General features: G+C 39.8%; 1 pseudogene; it reads left to right on the top strand.

The window, feature by feature from the left end:
* The first annotated feature begins 4,176 nt into the window (after nucleotides 1–4,176).
* LOC132010499 (protein farnesyltransferase/geranylgeranyltransferase type-1 subunit alpha-like) lies at nucleotides 4,177–4,906 on the top strand (annotated as a pseudogene).
* The last annotated feature ends 12,969 nt before the right edge of the window (nucleotides 4,907–17,875 follow it).

Raw genomic sequence — 17,875 nt, 5'->3', positions numbered from 1 at the left:
TTTACATTTCCCTGATAATCAGTGATGTTGAGCATCTTTTCATGTGTCTGTTGACTGTCAAACATCTTCTCTGGAAAAATATCTATTGGTGTCCTCTGCCAAGTTTTTAATTGGATTATTTCAGGATTTTTTTGATATTGAGTTAATTTCTTTATATATTTTGGATATTAATTCTTTATCAGGTTATTTGCAAATATCTTCTTCCATTCAGTAGTTGACTTTTTATTTTATTGATGATTTCATTCAGTGTGCAGAAGCTTTTTATTTTGGTATAGTCCCAATAGTTTGTTTTTGCTTTTGTTACCCTTACCTGAGAAACCATACCTAGAAAAATGTTGCTAAGGCCAATGTCCAAGAGGTTACCTCTTTGTTTTCTTCTAGGAGTTTTATGATCTCAGGCCGCATATTTATATCTTTAATCCATTTTCAGCTTACTTTGTGTATGGTGTAAGAAAGTGGTCCAGTTTCATTCTTTTGCATGTGGCTGTTCAGTTTTCTCAGCACTTCACATTTGTTGAAGAGACTGTCTTTTCCCCATTGATTATTCTTTCCCCCTTGGTTATAGATTAATTGACCATATAAGTGTGGGTTTATTTCTGGGCTATCTGTTTTATTCCACTGAACTACGTGTCTGTTTTTAATGCTAAGCCATAGTGGGTTTTTTTGTTTGTTTGTTTCATTTTTAAAGATTTTATTTCTTTATTTGTGTGTGTATGTGAGAGAGAGAGAGAGAGTGTGCACAGCAGGGGAAGCATCAGGGAAAGGGAGAAGCAGGCTCCCTGATGAGCAGGGATCCCAATGAGGAACTCAGTCCTAGGACACTGGATCATGACCTGAGCCAAAGGCAGATGCTTAATCGACTGAGCCACCCAGGTGCCCCCAAAACCATAGTGTTTTGATTACTGCAACTTTGTAGAATATCTTGAAATCTGTGAGTATGATGCCACCAGCTTCATTTTTTCTCAAGATTGCTTTAGTTATTTGGGGTTGGTGTCATTTGTGGTTCCATACAAACTTTTATAAAAAGCCCTTTAAGTCAGTAAAAAAAAAAAAAAAACAACAATCTAACAACCCAATTTAAAATGCAGAAAGGACATGAAAAGGCAGCTCACAGGAAAAATGTTCACAAATATTTGAAAATATGCTCAATTGTACTTAGAAGAAATCCATTTTAAAACAACAAAATACATTTTTACAAACCTATTTGATTGACAAAGATTTTTAAAAATTATTTGTTAATACACAGGGTTGCCAAGAATGTGATGAAGCAGGAACTCTCACATACTGGCACAACCTACTAAAAACCACTTTGACATTTTCTGTAATGTGTACAAAGACATATGCACAAAATAGATCAGAATTGCACTGTTTATAATTACAAATAACAGTAAACAACCCAAATGGCCATCCACTCAGGACTGGCTAAATTAATTTTGGTACTTGGAAGGAGCTGGGTACTATACAGAAGTCAAAAAGAATTAGAAAGCTCTCTGTGTATTAATATGAAAATTTGCTAAGAGAAGCAAAAAAGAAAAATATGGATCCAGTTTGTTGTATTCTATATTTTGGATAAAAAGTTAAAGATGGGGAAAATATCCTCATATTTGATTTTATGTGCATAAAGAAACTCTGGAAAGATACACAAGAAATTAACACAAAAGGTTTCTTGTTTAGCAGGAGCAAGAACTGAATCAAACTTCCACTGTGTATTTTTTCATGCTACTTCAGTTTCAAGCCATGTGAATAGGTTACCTATCCAAAATGCAATAAAATAAGAATAGATAAATAAGAATGATGTAGATCATATGTGCTGATTTGAAAAGATTTGCAAGATATATCAAATGGAAATGTTAGATATTCCCTAGGTCTCATGGAAGGAAAGGTCACTGGGAGAGGCAGGGACAGGTCCCCTTGGGAAGAGGTGGTCTGGAGTGACTGCTGCCAAGTTCCTATCTCCTCCTATTAATAAGAGGGTAGGGTAGGGTGGGTAGGACACGAGAACTACAAATGGGCCCCTTCCTGGGCCTGAGCCATTTGATCCCTTTGGTCCTGGGAGGGATGAGTATTTATGACCCCCTGCTCTCCTAGCCTGACTTCTTGGCACAAAACTAGAGAGGGGGCACAATTTAGGCCTTGTGATGCCTGCTAGCTGAGGGGACTCCCAAGTCTCTTTCTTCCTGGAGACTCAAGTGAAGATAAATTCAATGGCTCATACCCCAGCCTGATGAGCACCAATCATTTTCTCAGCAGGGCCCCATGGGCCCTCTGAGTCTGGGATTCCACCTCCAACAGTATGGGGATGAGATTTGCCTCGTCTCATGGGGTGTCCAGTTGGGAAACATTCAATCTGACTCAAATACATGGCTGAGGTCGGCAACTACCTGACTATCAAGGGCAGTACTACCAGGTACTCTTCACCTGCTTTGGCCCCAAAAGAGTGATATGCCCTCAGTGGCTGCCTTGAGGTCATTATGGGCTTGCAGGCCAGCATGCCATAGCCATTCCTAATACCTGTTCCTGAGGCCTGCCTTTCCCAAATCCAGAGGGCAGCACTTACAGAACACAGGGCACTGAGAAACCATAAAATTCTGATGCTTTTTGTGTCCAACATCTTTGGCTACCCTCTGCTCTCTTTTTGTACCTGGACTTCATGGGCATTTTGTCTCTGCTTGTTTGTTTTGTAGCTCCCACATGTTCAGTGTATATCATGTACGGCATCAATGCTTCTTGCACTTTCACAGGTATTAGAATCACCTGGGGAGCTAATAAGGCACAAAGAGGTCCAGGATCCTTAAAGCAGCATAGGGTATAGCCTCTATGTTTTCATCAACTTCATGGAGGTAATTCTGATAGGACCGAAATTGGAGAACCACAGCTCTAAACTCTTTTCAAACATTCCACCATTTAATTTTCAACACTGCCTTACAAAGTAAATATTATTTTCCTTGGCTAGAAACAGAGTATCTGGGTTCAAATCCACAATCTTCTTAACAGCTGTGTGACCCTTGGAAGATATCCAACCTCTCTCAGCCTCATATTCATCATCCTCATAGTGGAACTTTGGTGACACTCCCTCTCTTAAAGAGTTGCTGAGAGAGTTAAGTGAAACAAGCCAGGAAAAGTGCTTGGCAAGCTCAACAAAACATGATTGCTATTCTAATCAAAGGTTAATAAGTCACTTATTGGAAACAAAACATTGTGTAATAAGAGGTTTTGAACAGACACATCTTCATTGACTTTAACACATCAAATGACATTTGATAAATGGTAAGAGAGAATATGGACGAATATCTTATTGATTAAATCACCAATGTTTTCATTTAATTTCATTTAATTTGAGGTCTTAAAAACAAAGATTGCTGGTAGTTTACTGCATCACTAGTAGTCAAAATGCTTCTGCCTTCTTTCACAGGGTATACAGACAACTGGGGCTTCTGCTGCAGAAATACCCTCCCCATTTACATTCAATACCAGCAGTTCTCACTGCACAAATATTTTTTTATTCCTCATCTGCAATGTGCTAGGTACTAGGGATATGGCAGTAAACAAAACAAGGAGAAAGATAGTAAATAATCCCCTAATCTCAGGAAGAAGGAAAATAAATAAACAGATTTTCCCTAATCTGAGAAATGTCAGAAATTCGTTAGGTCTGGTGGAAGAGAAGTTCAGTGGGGAGCAGTTTCCATCTGGCAGGATTGCCAACGGCATCCCAAGAATCCTTGGAAGGGAGGCAGGGACAGCTCCTTTGGGAAGAGGTGGTTTAGAGTGACCCACTCTTGCCAGCTCCCTACATCTTTCCAACTGCAGTTAAAGTGTAGGGGAGTGTGGGAAGGACAAGGAGATTGAAAATGGACCCCTATATGAACCAAAACAATTTGATCTCTGTGGCCCTGGGAACAATCAGGGTTTGTGACCTCCTGCTCTTCTGGAATGACTTCTGGGCACAAAAGTGGGAAAAGGGAACAATTTACAAAAAATCTAAAACAAGACCCAGCTCTGTGTGATGGCTGAAGGAACTCCAGGTCTCCTTCCACTTAGGGACTCTGGCAAGAACAAATCTAGTGGTATTTAGTTCCCACAACAAACACGGGCCAAACATGCAAGTTTCAGGGCCCACTTCCCTCAAAAGGAGGAGTGGGCCCTGGAGAGAACCTATGTGAGCATCCAACTGACACCATGTGCATCAGCTTGCCTATGGCTGAGCCTAGAGAAGCAGTGACCTACAGACAACAGGCTCCAGACTCACCGATGAGCCCAGACTCACCCACCTATGTCCTGTAGAGGGACAGAGCAGAATGCGCTGATATAGACCCAGTACCATAGAATGATGGCCCCAGTTCAGTGGTCTAGATCATTTATTGTGAAGAATTTAGAGATGTTTATGATTATTTGAGACGTGAAAAAAGGAGTGAATGAGCTTTTAAACTAACCAGAGATGCCATTAAACGCAGCCAACTATACACTGGTGTTTTTGGAGAGTTCTCTTAAAGTCACTTCAAAAGGATCTACATGAGAAAATGAACTACATCACTGCAATAATTGAGGAAGAGCCCCCAAATTATCAAGTTTAGTATCACAGGCAAGTAATAGCGGAATGCCTAAAAGATCCATCTCAGGAGCTTGAGTTTACTGCTGATATTCTTAATCAGGATGCAGAGGATTATCGTAACTGTTAACATCAACAATGGAATTTATAACTTTGAGATATGAGCTGCAGTATGTAGACCAATTTCTTAAAGAGGATATGAGAAAGAACTCTGTCTGGAACCATAGCTACTTCATAATTTCTAACACCACTGGCTACAGTGATCATGTTATATTGGAGAGAGAAGTCCAGTTAGTAATCTCCTTCACTTGTTCAGTTATTAAAAGAGCATTTATGTGCCTATCATGTCTCAGGCATTGAGTATACAGCAGTATACTCAATCCTGCCCTCATGGAACGAATAGGACAGAATACTTAGATGAACTCTATAATGACACATTTACAGACACTATAGTATACCTCTACTTTGTAGTGTGTTAAGTTTCTTAAAATACTGTTGCTACTATTGATTGAGAAGAAATCAGACTTCATAGTGTCTAGGAAGCTTTATTTTATTTTATTTTTTAAAGATTTTATTTATTTGAGAGAGAGAAAGAGCCGAAGCAGGGGGAGCTGCAGAGGGAGAGGGAGAAGCAGTCTCCATGCAAAGCAGGGAGGCCAGCGCAGGGCTCAATCCCAGGACCCTGGGATCATGACCTGAGCTGAAGAGCAGACACTTCACCCACTGAGCCACCCAGACATCCTTGTTGCCCTTTAGATAATAATCCCCAGAGGCCAGGTTATCATCACAGGGTTTGGAGCAGAATAAGTCTTTGTTGTAGGAGGCTGTCCTGAATATCATAGAATGTTTAGCAACATTCCTAGCCTTTATCCCACATATCAGTAGTAACTCCCTCCCTGCCAAGTTATAACAAACAGGAATGTCCCTATTGCCAAATGTCCCCTGTGGGGAAAAATCATTTCCAGTTGAAAACTACTGTTTTAGGATACAAAAAGCTGTTGTAAGAGCTAGAATTTTCTGAAATAGCATGAATTTCTATATTAATGTCCATAAACATTAATAGTCACCTCTTTTCTGGAAAAATAAAGACGTCTACTTGGTCTGATATAAGTATTACTACTCTAGCTCTTTTTTTTCCTCCCACTTCCATAGTCATGGTGTAAGTTTCTTCATCCCTTCACTTTGAATCTGTATGTGACTTTAGGTCTGAAGACCATTTATTGTGAAGAATTTAGAGACGTTTATGATTATTTGAGGTCTTTGAAGTCTTGGGTAGATAGCCTATAGGTGGGTTTTGCCTTTTTATCCATTCAGTCACCCTATGTTTTATAACTGAAGCATTTGGTTCATTTTCATGTGAGATAATTATTGATAGGTATATACTTGCCGTTTTGTAATTGTTTTCTGGTTGTTTTTGCTCTCTCCCTTTTGTTGTTTGATGGCTTTCTTTAGTGTTATGCTTGGATTCCTTTCTTTTTAATTTTTTTGTATCTATTATAGGTTTCTGATTTGATTACTGTGGAGCACATACATAACATCTTATGTGTATGGAAGTCTATATTAAGTTGGTCGCTTAAGTTTGAACACATTCTAAAAGCACTAAATTTTTTTCTCCTCCCTTCAAGTTTCATGTATATGATGTCATATTTTACATCTTTTAATTTCTTGTATCTCTTGACAAATTTTTGCAGATATAATTGATTTTTACTATTTTCATGTTTTAACCTTCATATAGCTTTATAAGTGATTAACCTACTACCTTTACTATATATTTGCTTTTACCAGTGAAATTTTTTCCTTTGATAATTTTCTTCCAGTTATGGCCTGCTTTTTCCTCTTAAAGAATTCCCTTAAACATTCTTTTGTAAGGATGGTTTAGTGGTGATGAACTCATGTAACTTTTGTTTGTCTGGGGAACCCTATCTCTTCTCTTCTGAATGATAACCTTACTGGGTAGAGTATTATTGGTTGTAGGTTTTTTCTTGTCAGCACTTTTAATATATTATGCCACTCACTTCTGCACTGCAAAGTTTCTGCTGAAAAATTAGCTGATAGCCTCAGGGTTTTCTTTCTATGTAATTGTTATCCTTTCTCTTGTGGCTTTTAAAATTCTGTTTATCATTACTTTTTGCCGTTTTAATTATTATGTGTCTGGTGTGGACCTCCTCGGGTTCACCTTGTTAGGGGCTCTCTGTACTTGCTGGACCTGGATACCTGTTTCCTTCCCCAGATTATGGAAGGTTTCAGTGATTATTTCTTCAAATAAGTTTTCTGCCCCTTTCTCTTTCCTCCTTCTGGGATTTCTATAAGGTGAGTCTTATTACACTTGATGTTGCTGAGTTCCCTTAATATATTCTAATTTTTTTTTTTTTTTTTTTTTTAATTTTTTATTTTTGATAAACATATATTTTTATCCCCAGGGGTACAGGTCTGTGAATCAACAGGTTTACACACTTCACAGCACTCACCAAATCACATACCCTCCCCAATGTCCATAATCCCACCCCCTTCTCCCAAACCCCCTGCCCCCGGCAACCCTCAGTTTGTTTTGTGAGATTAAGAGTCACTTATGGTTTGTCTCCCTCCCAATCCCATCTTGTTTCATTTATTCTTCTTCTACCCACTTAAGCCTCCATGTTGTATCACCACTTCCTCATATCAGGGAGATCATATGATAGTTGTCTTTCTCTGCTTGACTTATTTCGCTAAGCATGATACGCTCTAGTTCCATCCACGTTGTTGCAAATGGCAAGATTTCATTTCTTTTGATGGCTGCATAGTATTCCATTGTGTATATATACCACATCTTCTTGATCCATTCATCTGTTGATGGACATCTAGGTTCTTTCCATAGTTTGGCTATTGTGGACATTGCTGCTATAAACATTCGGGTGCATGTGCCCCTTTGGATCACTACATTTGTATCTTTAGGGTAAATACCCAATAGTGCAATTGCTGGGTCATAGGGCAGTTCTATTTTCAACATTTTGAGGAACCTCCATGCTGTTTTCCAGAGTGGCTGCACCAGCTTGCATTCCCACCAACAGTGTAGGAGGGTTCCCCTTTCTCCGCATCCTCGCCAGCATCTGTCATTTCCTGACTTGTTGATTTTAGCCATTCTGACTGGTGTGAGGTGATATCGCATTGTGGTTTTGATTTGTATTTCCCTGATGCCGAGTGATATGGAGCACTTTTTCATGTGTCTGTTCGCCATCTGGATGTCTTCTTTGCAGAAATGTCTGTTCATGTCTTCTGCCCATTTCTTGATTGGATTATTTGTTCTTTGGGTGTTGAGTTTGCTAAGTTCTTTATAGATTCTGGACACTAGTCCTTTATCTGATATGTCGTTTGCAAATATCTTCTCCCATTCTGTCAGTTGTCTTTTGATTTTGTTAACTGTTTCCTTTGCTGTGCAAAAGCTTTTGATCTTGATGAAATCCCAGTAGTTCATTTTTTCCCTTGCTTCCCTTGCCTTTTGCGTTGTTCCTAGGAAGATGTTGCTGCGGCAGAGGTCGAAGAGGTTGCTGCCCGTGTTCTCCTCAAGGATTTTGATGGATTCCTTTCGTACATTGAGGTCCTTCATCCATTTTGAGTCTATTTTTGTGTGTGGTGTAAGGAAATGGTCCAATTTCATTTTTCTGCATGTGGCTGTCCAATTTTCCCAGCACCATTTATTGAAAAGGCTGTCTTTTTTCCATTGGACATTCTTTCCTGCTTTGTCGAAGATTAGTTGACCATAGATTTGAGGGTCTATTTCTGGGCTGTCTATTCTGTTCCATTGATCTATGTGTCTGTTTTTGTGCCAGTACCATGCTGTCTTGATGATGACAGCTTTGTAATAGAGCTTGAAGTCCGGAATTGTGATGCCACCAACGTTGGCTTTCTTTTTCAATATCCCTTTGGCTATTCGAGGTCTTTTCTGGTTCCATATGAATTTTAGAATTATTTGTTCCATTTCTTTGAAAAAGATGGATGGTACTTTGATAGGAATTGCATTAAATGTGTAGATTGCTTTAGGTAGCATAGACATTTTCACAATATTTATTCTTCCAATCCAGGAGCATGGAACGTTTTTCCATTTCTTTGTGTCTTCCTCAATTTCTTTCATGAGTACTTTATAGTTTTCTGAGTATAGATTCTGCGTCTCTTTGGTTAGGTTTATTCCTAGGTATCTTATGGTTTTGGATGCAATTGTAAATGGGATTGACTCCTTAATATCTCTTTCTTCTGTCTTGCTGTTGGTGTAGAGAAATGCAACTGATTTCTGTGCATTGATTTTATATCCTGACACTTTACTGAATTCCTGTATAAGTTCTAGCAGTTTTGGAGTGCATTCTTTTGGGTTTTCCACATATAGTATCATATCATCTGCGAAGAGTGATAATTTGACTTCTTCTTTGCCGATTTGGATGCCTTTAATTTCCTTTTGTTGTCTGATTGCTGAGGCTAGGACCTCTAGTACGATGTTGAATAGCAGTGGTGATAATGGACATCCCTGCCGTGTTCCTGACCTTAGCGGAAAAGCTTTCAGTTTTTCTCCATTGAGAATGATATTTGCGGTGGGTTTTTCATAGATGGCTTTGATGATATTGAGGTATGTGCCCTCTATCCCTACACTTTGAAGAGTTTTGATCAGGAAGGGATGTTGTACTTTGTCAAATGCTTTTTCAGCATCTATTGAGAGTATCATATGGTTCTTGTTCTTACTTTTATTGATGTGTTGTATCACATTGACTGATTTGCGGATGTTGAACCAACCTTGCAGCCCTGGAATAAATCCCACTTGGTCGTGGTGAATAATCTTTTTAATGTACTGTTGAATCCTATTGGCTAGTATTTTGTTGAGTATTTTCGCATCTGTGTTCATCAAGGATATCGGTCTATAGCTCTCTTTTTTGGTGGGATCCTTGTCTGGTTTTGGGATCAAGGTGATGCTGGCCTCATAAAATGAGTTTGGAAGTTTTCCTTCCATTTCTATTTTTTGGAACAGTTTCAGGAGAATAGGAATTAGTTCTTCTTTAAATGTTTGGTAGAATTCCCCCGGGAAGCCGTCTGGCCCTGGGCTTTTGTTTGTTTGGAGATTTTTAATGACTGTTTCAATCTCCTTACTGGTTATGGGTCTGTTCAGGCTTTCTATTTCTTCCTGGTTCAGTTGTGGTAGTTTATATGTTTCTAGGAATGCATCCATTTCTTCCAGATTGTCAAATTTATTGCCGTAGAGTTGCTCATAGTATGTTCTTATAATAGTTTGTATTTCTTTGGTGTTAGTTGTGATCTCTCCTCTTTCATTCATGATTTTATTTATTTGGGTCCTTTCTCTTTTCTTTTTGATAAGTCGGGCCAGGGGTTTATCAATTTTATTAATTCTTTCAAAGAACCAGCTCCTAGTTTCGTTGATTTGTTCTATTGTTTTTTTGGTTTCTATTTCATTGATTTCTGCTCTGATCTTTATGATTTCTCTTCTCCTGCTGGGCTTAGGGTTTCTTTCTTGTTCTTTCTCCAGCTCCTTTAGGTGTAGGGTTAGGTTGTGTACCTGAGACCTTTCTTGTTTCTTGAGAAAGGCTTGTACCGCTATATATTTTCCTCTCAGGACTGCCTTTGTTGTGTCCCACAGATTTTGAACCGTTGTGTTTTCATTATCATTTGTTTCCATGATTTTTTTCAATTCTTCTTTAATTTCCCGGTTGACCCATTCATTCTTTAGAAGGATACTGTTTAGTCTCCATGTATTTGGGTTCTTTCCAAACTTCCTTTTGTGGTTGAGTTCTAGCTTTAGAGCATTGTGGTCTGAAAATATGCAGGGAATGATCCCAATCTTTTGATACCGGTTGAGTCCTGATTTAGGACCGAGGATGTGATCTATTCTGGAGAATGTTCCATGTGCACTAGAGAAGAATGTGTATTCTGTTGCTTTGGGATGAAATATTCTGAATATATCTGTGATGTCCATCTGGTCCAGTGTGTCATTTAAGGCCTTTATATCCTTGCTGATCTTTTGCTTGGATGACCTGTCCATTTCAGTGAGGGGAGTGTTAAAGTCCCCTACTATCATTGTATTATTTTTGATGTGTTTCTTTGATTTTGTTATTAATTGGTTTATATAGTTGGCTGCTCCCACATTGGGGGCATAGATATTTAAAATTGTTAAATCTTCTTGTTGGACAGACCCTTTGAGTATGATATAGTGTCCTTCCTCATCTCTTATTATAGTCTTTGGCTTAAAATCTAATTGATCTGATATAAGGATTGCCACTCCTGCTTTCTTCTGATGTCCATTAGCATGGTAAATTCTTTTCCACCCCCTCACTTTAAATCTGGAGGTGTCTTCGGGCTTAAAATGTGTTTCTTGGAGGCAACATATAGATGGGTTTTGTTTTTTTATCCATTCTGATACCCTGTGTCTTTTGACAGGGGCATTTAGCCCATTCACATTCAGGGTAACTATTGAGAGATATGAATTTAGTGCCATTGTATTGCCTGTAAGGTGACTGTTACTGTATATGGTCTCTGTTCCTTTCTGATCTACCACTTGTAGGCTCTCTCTTTGCTTAGAGGACCCCTTTCAAGATTTCCTGTAGAGCTGGTTTGGTATTTGCAAATTCTTTCAGTTGTTGTTTGTCCTGGAAGCTTTTAATCTCTCCTTCTATTTTCAATGATAGCCTAGCTGGATATAGTATTCTTGGCTGCATGTTTTTCTCGTTTAGTGCTCTGAAAATATCATGCCAGCTCTTTCTGGCCTGCCAGGTCTCTGTGGATAAGTCAGCTGCCAATCTAATATTTTTACCATTGTATGTTACAGACTTCTTTTCCCGGGCTGCTTTCAGGATTTTCTCTTTGTCACTGAGACTTGTAAATTTTACTATTAGGTGACGGGGTGTGGGCCTATTCTTATTGATTTTGAGGGGCATTCTCTGAACCTCCTGAATTTTGATGCTCGTTCCCTTTGCCATATTGGGGAAATTTTCCCCAATAATTCTCTCCAGTATACCTTCTGCTCCCCTCTCACTTTCTTCTTCTTCTGGAATCCCAATTATTCTAATGTTGTTTCGTCTTATGGTGTCACTTATCTCTCGAATTCTCCCCTCGTGGTCCAGGAGCTGTTTGTCCCTCTTTTGATCAGCTTCTTTATTCTCTGTCATTTGGTCTTCTATATCACTAATTCTTTCTTCTGCCTCATTTATCCTAGCAGTGAGAGCCTCCATTTTTGATTGCACCTCATTAATAGCTTTTTTGATTTCAACTTGGTTAGATTTTAGTTCTTTTATTTCTCCAGAAAGGGCTTTTATATCTCTCGAGAGGGTTTCTCTAATATCTTCCATGCCTTTTTCGAGCCCGGCTAGAACCTTGAGAATTGTCATTCTGAACTCTAGATCTGACATATTACCGATGTCTGTATTGATTAGGTCCCTAGCCTTCGGTACTGCCTCTTGTTCTTTTTTTTGTGTTGAATTTTTCCGTCTTGTCATTTTGTCCAGATAAGAGTAAATGAAGGGGCAAGTAAAATACTAAAAGGGTGGCAACAACCCCAGGAAAATATGCTTTAACCAAATTAGAAGAGATCCAAAATCGTGAGTGGGGAGAAAGGGGATAAAAAGAGGTTCAAAAAGGAAGAGAGAAAAAAGAAAAAAAAAAAAAAAAGAAAAGAAAAGAAAAGAATTTTAAAAAAAGAAAACACCTAAGAAAAATGTAAAAAATATATATATATATATTAGATAAACTAGTAAAAAATCGTTAAAAAAGAAAAAGGTAACAGTTAAAAAAAAAAAAATTTTAACCGGAGGCAAAAAAAAAAAAAATGAAAAAGAAAAAATTAAATTAACTGCAAGACTAAAAAAAATCACAGGAAAAAAGCCATGAGTTCCGTGCTTGGCTTTCTCCTCCTCTGGAATTCTGCTGCTCTCCTTGGTATTGAAACCGCACTCCTTGGTAGGTGAACTTGGTCTCGGCTGGATTTCTTGTTGATCTTCTGGGGGAGGGGCCTGTTGTAGTGATTCTCAAGTGTCTTTGCCCCAGGCGGAATTACACCGCCCTTACCCGGGGCCGGGGTGAGTAATCCGCTCGGGTTTGCTTTCAGGAGCTTTTGTTCCCTGAGCGCTTTCCGTAGAGTTCCAGAGGACGGGAATACAAATGGCGGCCTCCTGGTCTCCGGCCCGGAGGAGCCGAGAGCCCAGGGCCGCACTCCTCAGTGCGCCCTCAGAGCACAGCGCCCAGTTACTCCCGTCTGCCTGACCTCCGGCCGCGCTCCGAGCTCACCGAGCCTGCGACCGGTTCAAGGTAACACGGAGCTGCGAGCTTACTGTCGGCTCTGTCTCTGCAGCCGGCTTTCCCGTTCCAATACCCGCAAGCTCTGCGACACTCAGACACCCCCGATCCTTCTGTGACCCTGCGGGACCTGAGGCCACGCTGACCCCGCGTGGGCTTCGCCCCGGTTTAGCCTCTGGAGCGATGTCCCTCAGCGGAACAGACTTTTAAAAGTCCTGATTTTGTGCGCGGTTGCTCCGCCGCTTGCCGGGAGCCGGCCCCTCCCCCCGGGGTCTATCTTCCCGTCGCTTTGGATTCACTTCTCCGCCGGTCCTACCTTTCAGAAAGTGGCTGATTTTCTGTTTCCAGAATTGCTGTTCTTCTTCTCTTCGATCTGCCGATGGATTTTCAGGTGTTTGCAATCTTTAGATAAGCTATCTAGCTGATCTCCGGCTAGCTGAAGCAGTCTCAGCTTGCTACTTCTCCGCCATCTTGACTCCTCCCCCCCAAAGGCAGAATCTTAATGCAGCAAAAGAAAACCCAAGGAAGGCCAATAAAGCACTCAGCTGATTTCTCAACAGAACGTTGCAGGCCAGAAGGAAGTGACTTGATAAATCCAAAGTGCTGAAAGGAAAACACCACATTAAAGTTGATATGAGAAGACCAACGCCTACACAATCTATGAAAACAACCCAAAGGAGCAGCTTTATCGTCTCAAAAAATCCCATGTCCAGGACAAAGCCAAATCCTATAGTGGACACACAGAGCCAAATACTTAACAGGACCAAGAAAGCAGGGTCATCTCTGGCCCACTGATCCTTTGTCTGCTTTCGATAATGAAAATTTCTGTAAACTCTCTGTGGGGAAGTAAATAGGTAGAGCATCTGCCATGCAGCAAACTCAAAGTCCATCTGAAGCCCCGCTGAGGCCTCCAAGGGACCCAAGCTAGCCCACCACCGCCGCCCAGCAGCCAAGCCCAGCAGCCGCCGGGCCAACTTCCCTTCCCGCAACCAATATATTCTAATTTTTTATTATTATTTTTTCCTATTCATGTTGGCTGCTTTTTATTACCCTGTCTTAGAGATTACTGACTCATTCTTCTGTGTCCTCTAATCTGCCATTGATTCTTTCCATATTTTTTATTTCAATTATTGAATTCTTCAGCTTTGTAATGTTATTTTTTATATTTTCTATTTGTTTAAGTTCTCATTGAACTCATCTACTTTTCACGTTCGGTATCTTTATGGCTATCACTTTGAGTTCTTTATCAGGCATATTGCTTATGTTTTTTCATTTAGTTCTTTTACTGTGATTTTGCCTTGTTCTTTCATTGGGGACATATTCCTCTGTCAATTCATTTTGTCTCTCTGTTTGTTAGGTAGGTTAGCAACATCACCTGGTCTTGAAAGTAGTGGCTTTGTGAAAAAGAGGTCTTGTGATGCCCTATAGTGCAGTCCCTTCTGGTCACCAGAACCAGGCACTCCAGAAGTATCCTCTGTGTGGGCTTCATGCACCCTACTGTTGTGACTGAGCTGCAGTTGCCTTCAGCCCAACTGGCTGCAATCACCTGCTTTGCCCACTGTGGGCACACTTGGTAGGATTTGATATCTATGCTGTTGAGAGGTCTGTCTGCGGTCACTGAGGACTTCTTGGTAGGTGGGGCTGGCAGTCAGATTAACTATTTGTACTTAGCCTCTCTGCCACAGCTGCAGGCATACCAAAGGGCAGGGCTTGCTTGCTGGGCAGTGAGGTAATAGGCCTATCTGCTACAATAGCAATGCTGGTGTGTAGGGTTATCTTCCTCCCTCCCCAGGGCAGGAGTCAGTTTGGGGTGGCACCATTCAGGGCCAGCGCTGCCAATAAAGTATCACAGGGCAGGAGCTACTTTGGAGGATGCCTGCTGAAGCTGGCAGTTTGACTAGGGTAGGTTCTGCAGGGGAGCACAAGGTCAGGGCTCATGTGCTAGTAAGGTAGATAGAGAGTGTTAGTGCTAGCTTCCATAAATATCAGGCTAATTAGGCTTGAAGAAGGGAAGAGAAATTCTTTTCTTCTTGGAGATATCTCCTAAAGGTCCCTGCCTCTCCAGCACACATTCTAAAAATAGTCAATAAATATTCATGTCTACCCCAGGCAATTTTCAAACTTTTTGTGCTGTGTCTTGGACTGAGTTATTTATTGTGCTGGCTTTTTAATGGAAGGAACTCAGTTTCCTATCACCTTCTAATTCTCCCAGAGTTAAGCCCACTGATTTTTAAAGTTCCTGAAATTAAGCCCTGCAGGTTTCCAAGCCAGATGTTATGGGGGCTTATTTTCCCAGTGCAGGTCCCTAGTGCCAGGTGTGCCTGGTACTGGATCTTACCCTCTCATTTCTCTGTGTTTGTGATGTCCTTCCCACTTGTGGTTAGTCTCACTGGAGGAGTTTGGTTCCCAACTGCTTCTCTACCTTTCCTACACTTTTCAACATGGTCTTCTCTCTAAGATTAACTGTGTAAGTCTGTTCTGCCAGAGTTCAAGTCATTTTCAGTTAATCTGTATAGACGTAGCTGTTATTTCTGTGTGCCCATGGGATGAGCTGAGCTCAGTATTCTCTGCTGCCATCTCCCTGACTCCCTTCAACAATCTGTGTTTTAATTAGCCCTACAGATAGATCTGACACTTGCTAGGATTTGAGAACCACTGCTCTAGAGGTTCCTCTTGTTTTTCAAGTAATATGTAAACTTATATTTCTTAGAAACATCTAGTGAATCAATACTTATAGCCTTCTTACATACATTTACTTCATTTCAATCAGCTAATTTCCCATACGGTTATAATATGGGATTTTATTTGGGGTTGCTACTAATTTTTTTTCCAAAACCATCATGAATGAATGCATGAATAAAAATGATTTCATTAATTTTTATTAAAATTTAATTTACCTACAATAAAAGGAACAGCTCTCAGTTGTAGAGTTTTAGTTTTAACAATTGTCATACAGCCACTACCTGAACTATAGAACATTTCCATCCTTCTTCCCCAAGAAATTTCCCTTGTTCCTTCTCCTATCCCACCTTTTCTTCCCATACTTATCAAATCATTGATCTATTTTATATGACTGTATGTTAGGTTTTTTTGTTTGTTTGTTTATTTGTTTCTGGAGTTTCCCAAGAATGGAACCATGCAGTATACAACCTTAAGTGTCAAAGTTTCTTTCCCTCAGCATAAGGCTATGAGATTTATTCATGTCATTATGTTCCTTTTTACTGTTGAGTAGTTTTCTATTTTGTGAATATACTACAATTTATTGATCTATTAATTTGTCAATGAATGTTTGGGTTGTTTCCAGTTTGGGGCTATTATATCTGAAAGTATTTTAGTTTTTAAAACCCTTTAATGAAGTTCATTTACATTTAGAATTCTTAGTCAAAAGTCTTTCCCCTCATCATTGCAAGATATTGTTCATTGTTGCCTTCCATCAGAATTGTTGAAAAGTCTGATGTTAATCCAATTATTGTATTGCTTATTTATAGGTAATCTATGGTTGTTTTTTTGTTTTCTCTGGAATATTTTAGAGTTTTATTTTTATTTTGATGTTCTAAATTTCCACCCATGTGTTCTGTGTTATATACATTCAGGATAATTTCCTCAGCTCGAGCATTCATTTATGAAGTCTCTCTTCAGCTGTGTTTAATCAGCTTTTTAATCCACCTATTACCTTTTAAATTTTACTGACTATATTTTTAAAATTTCTACGACTACTCTCTGGTTATTTTTTGATCTATTTTTTAAGTGTCCTTTTATCCTTTTACATTTTTTTAAATTTTTTTGCTCATTCTAAACATACTTATTTTATGGTTTGTTACTGACCATTTTTACCATTTGAGGCTCTTAAAAGTCTAGTTTGACTGTATGTTTCTGCTGCTGTTTGCTTTTTGGTGGATTTTCACGTGTGTTTTACAAATTTTGATGACCTCACATTTGGCTGACTTCATCACAAGAAATTCTGGTTGGCCTAGTTTGAAAATGTGTCCCTCCAGACAGTTTTCACATTTACTACTTTTTGGAAGCCTATACATTTTGCAAGTTCAGGACTCCATATGTCTAATACATTGGCTAGCAGGAAGCATAAGCTCAAACCCCAAACCAGAGGTAGAGCAGGGCAGAACTTCTTTTTAACTCACATAGATCCCAGGTCAAATAGACAAACTTTGTCTTTGTCTCTGGGCAGGTTTGGGTATTTCACATTCTCACTGGTGGAGTAGTCTTTCCAATGTTTTAGTTTTTTGCAAGCATCTTATTTTCAACTTCCTGTCTGACACAGAGTGAATGCCTCCACCCACCCATTAAAATTCAAATCTCTTTTCTTATTGCAATTAGCAATTCCACTTTTGCCTCCAACCATCTCCCCCACCAGGTCAGCTTTTTAATATTTTCTTGCAAGGGAGACCTAATAGGAGATTCAGTTGGGAATAGAAGGGGCTGTGTAGAAGTCCTTGAATCTGAATTCAGAAAGGAATACCTACATTTCCAAACCAGGAGGCTAAGTGCTCAGCTTACAGCAGCTTCTGGCTGGACATCAAATAATGAAGACTGATGCTTATCATCTGTCTGTTTCTTCTGCCTTCACTCATTTTCTCTTTTTAGGAAGTTGTCCTTTACTCTTCCCTTTATCCTACATTGGTTTTTGATAGCAGCTGGGCCGTTTTTACCATGTGTCTTTCTGATCCTGGTATATTTACTAAAATATAGATGTGCTGCTTTACTCCCGCCAAACCACACAGAGACAGAACCATTGCTTAGATTTCACAGCATATGATTACATATTTTAGAACTCCAAAGTGCCATAATCAAAATTGGCCTACTTTGGGGGACTCATGGTTTATCCATCTTAGCTCATACTTCTGTGCTTCAGAGTGTAGTGGCCCCTGCTTGGGCCTCATCTCTCAGAATTATGCATCAGAGCAAGAAACCAACTCATTTTCTGACTCACTGGGACAGCTAATTTGGGGAACAGCCTGAACCAAGAGTCTTTGTCCAAATGCCAGCTATGTCCCCCACTTTGGTCAAGGCAATCCTCAGCTTGTTCCTGGGGTCTTAAAGTAGAGTCCC

This window comes from Mustela nigripes, chromosome 2 (genome assembly GCF_022355385.1).
Source record: "Mustela nigripes isolate SB6536 chromosome 2, MUSNIG.SB6536, whole genome shotgun sequence".
Classification (NCBI taxonomy): domain Eukaryota; kingdom Metazoa; phylum Chordata; class Mammalia; order Carnivora; family Mustelidae; genus Mustela; species Mustela nigripes.
This window is presented reverse-complemented; position numbering and strand designations above follow the sequence as displayed.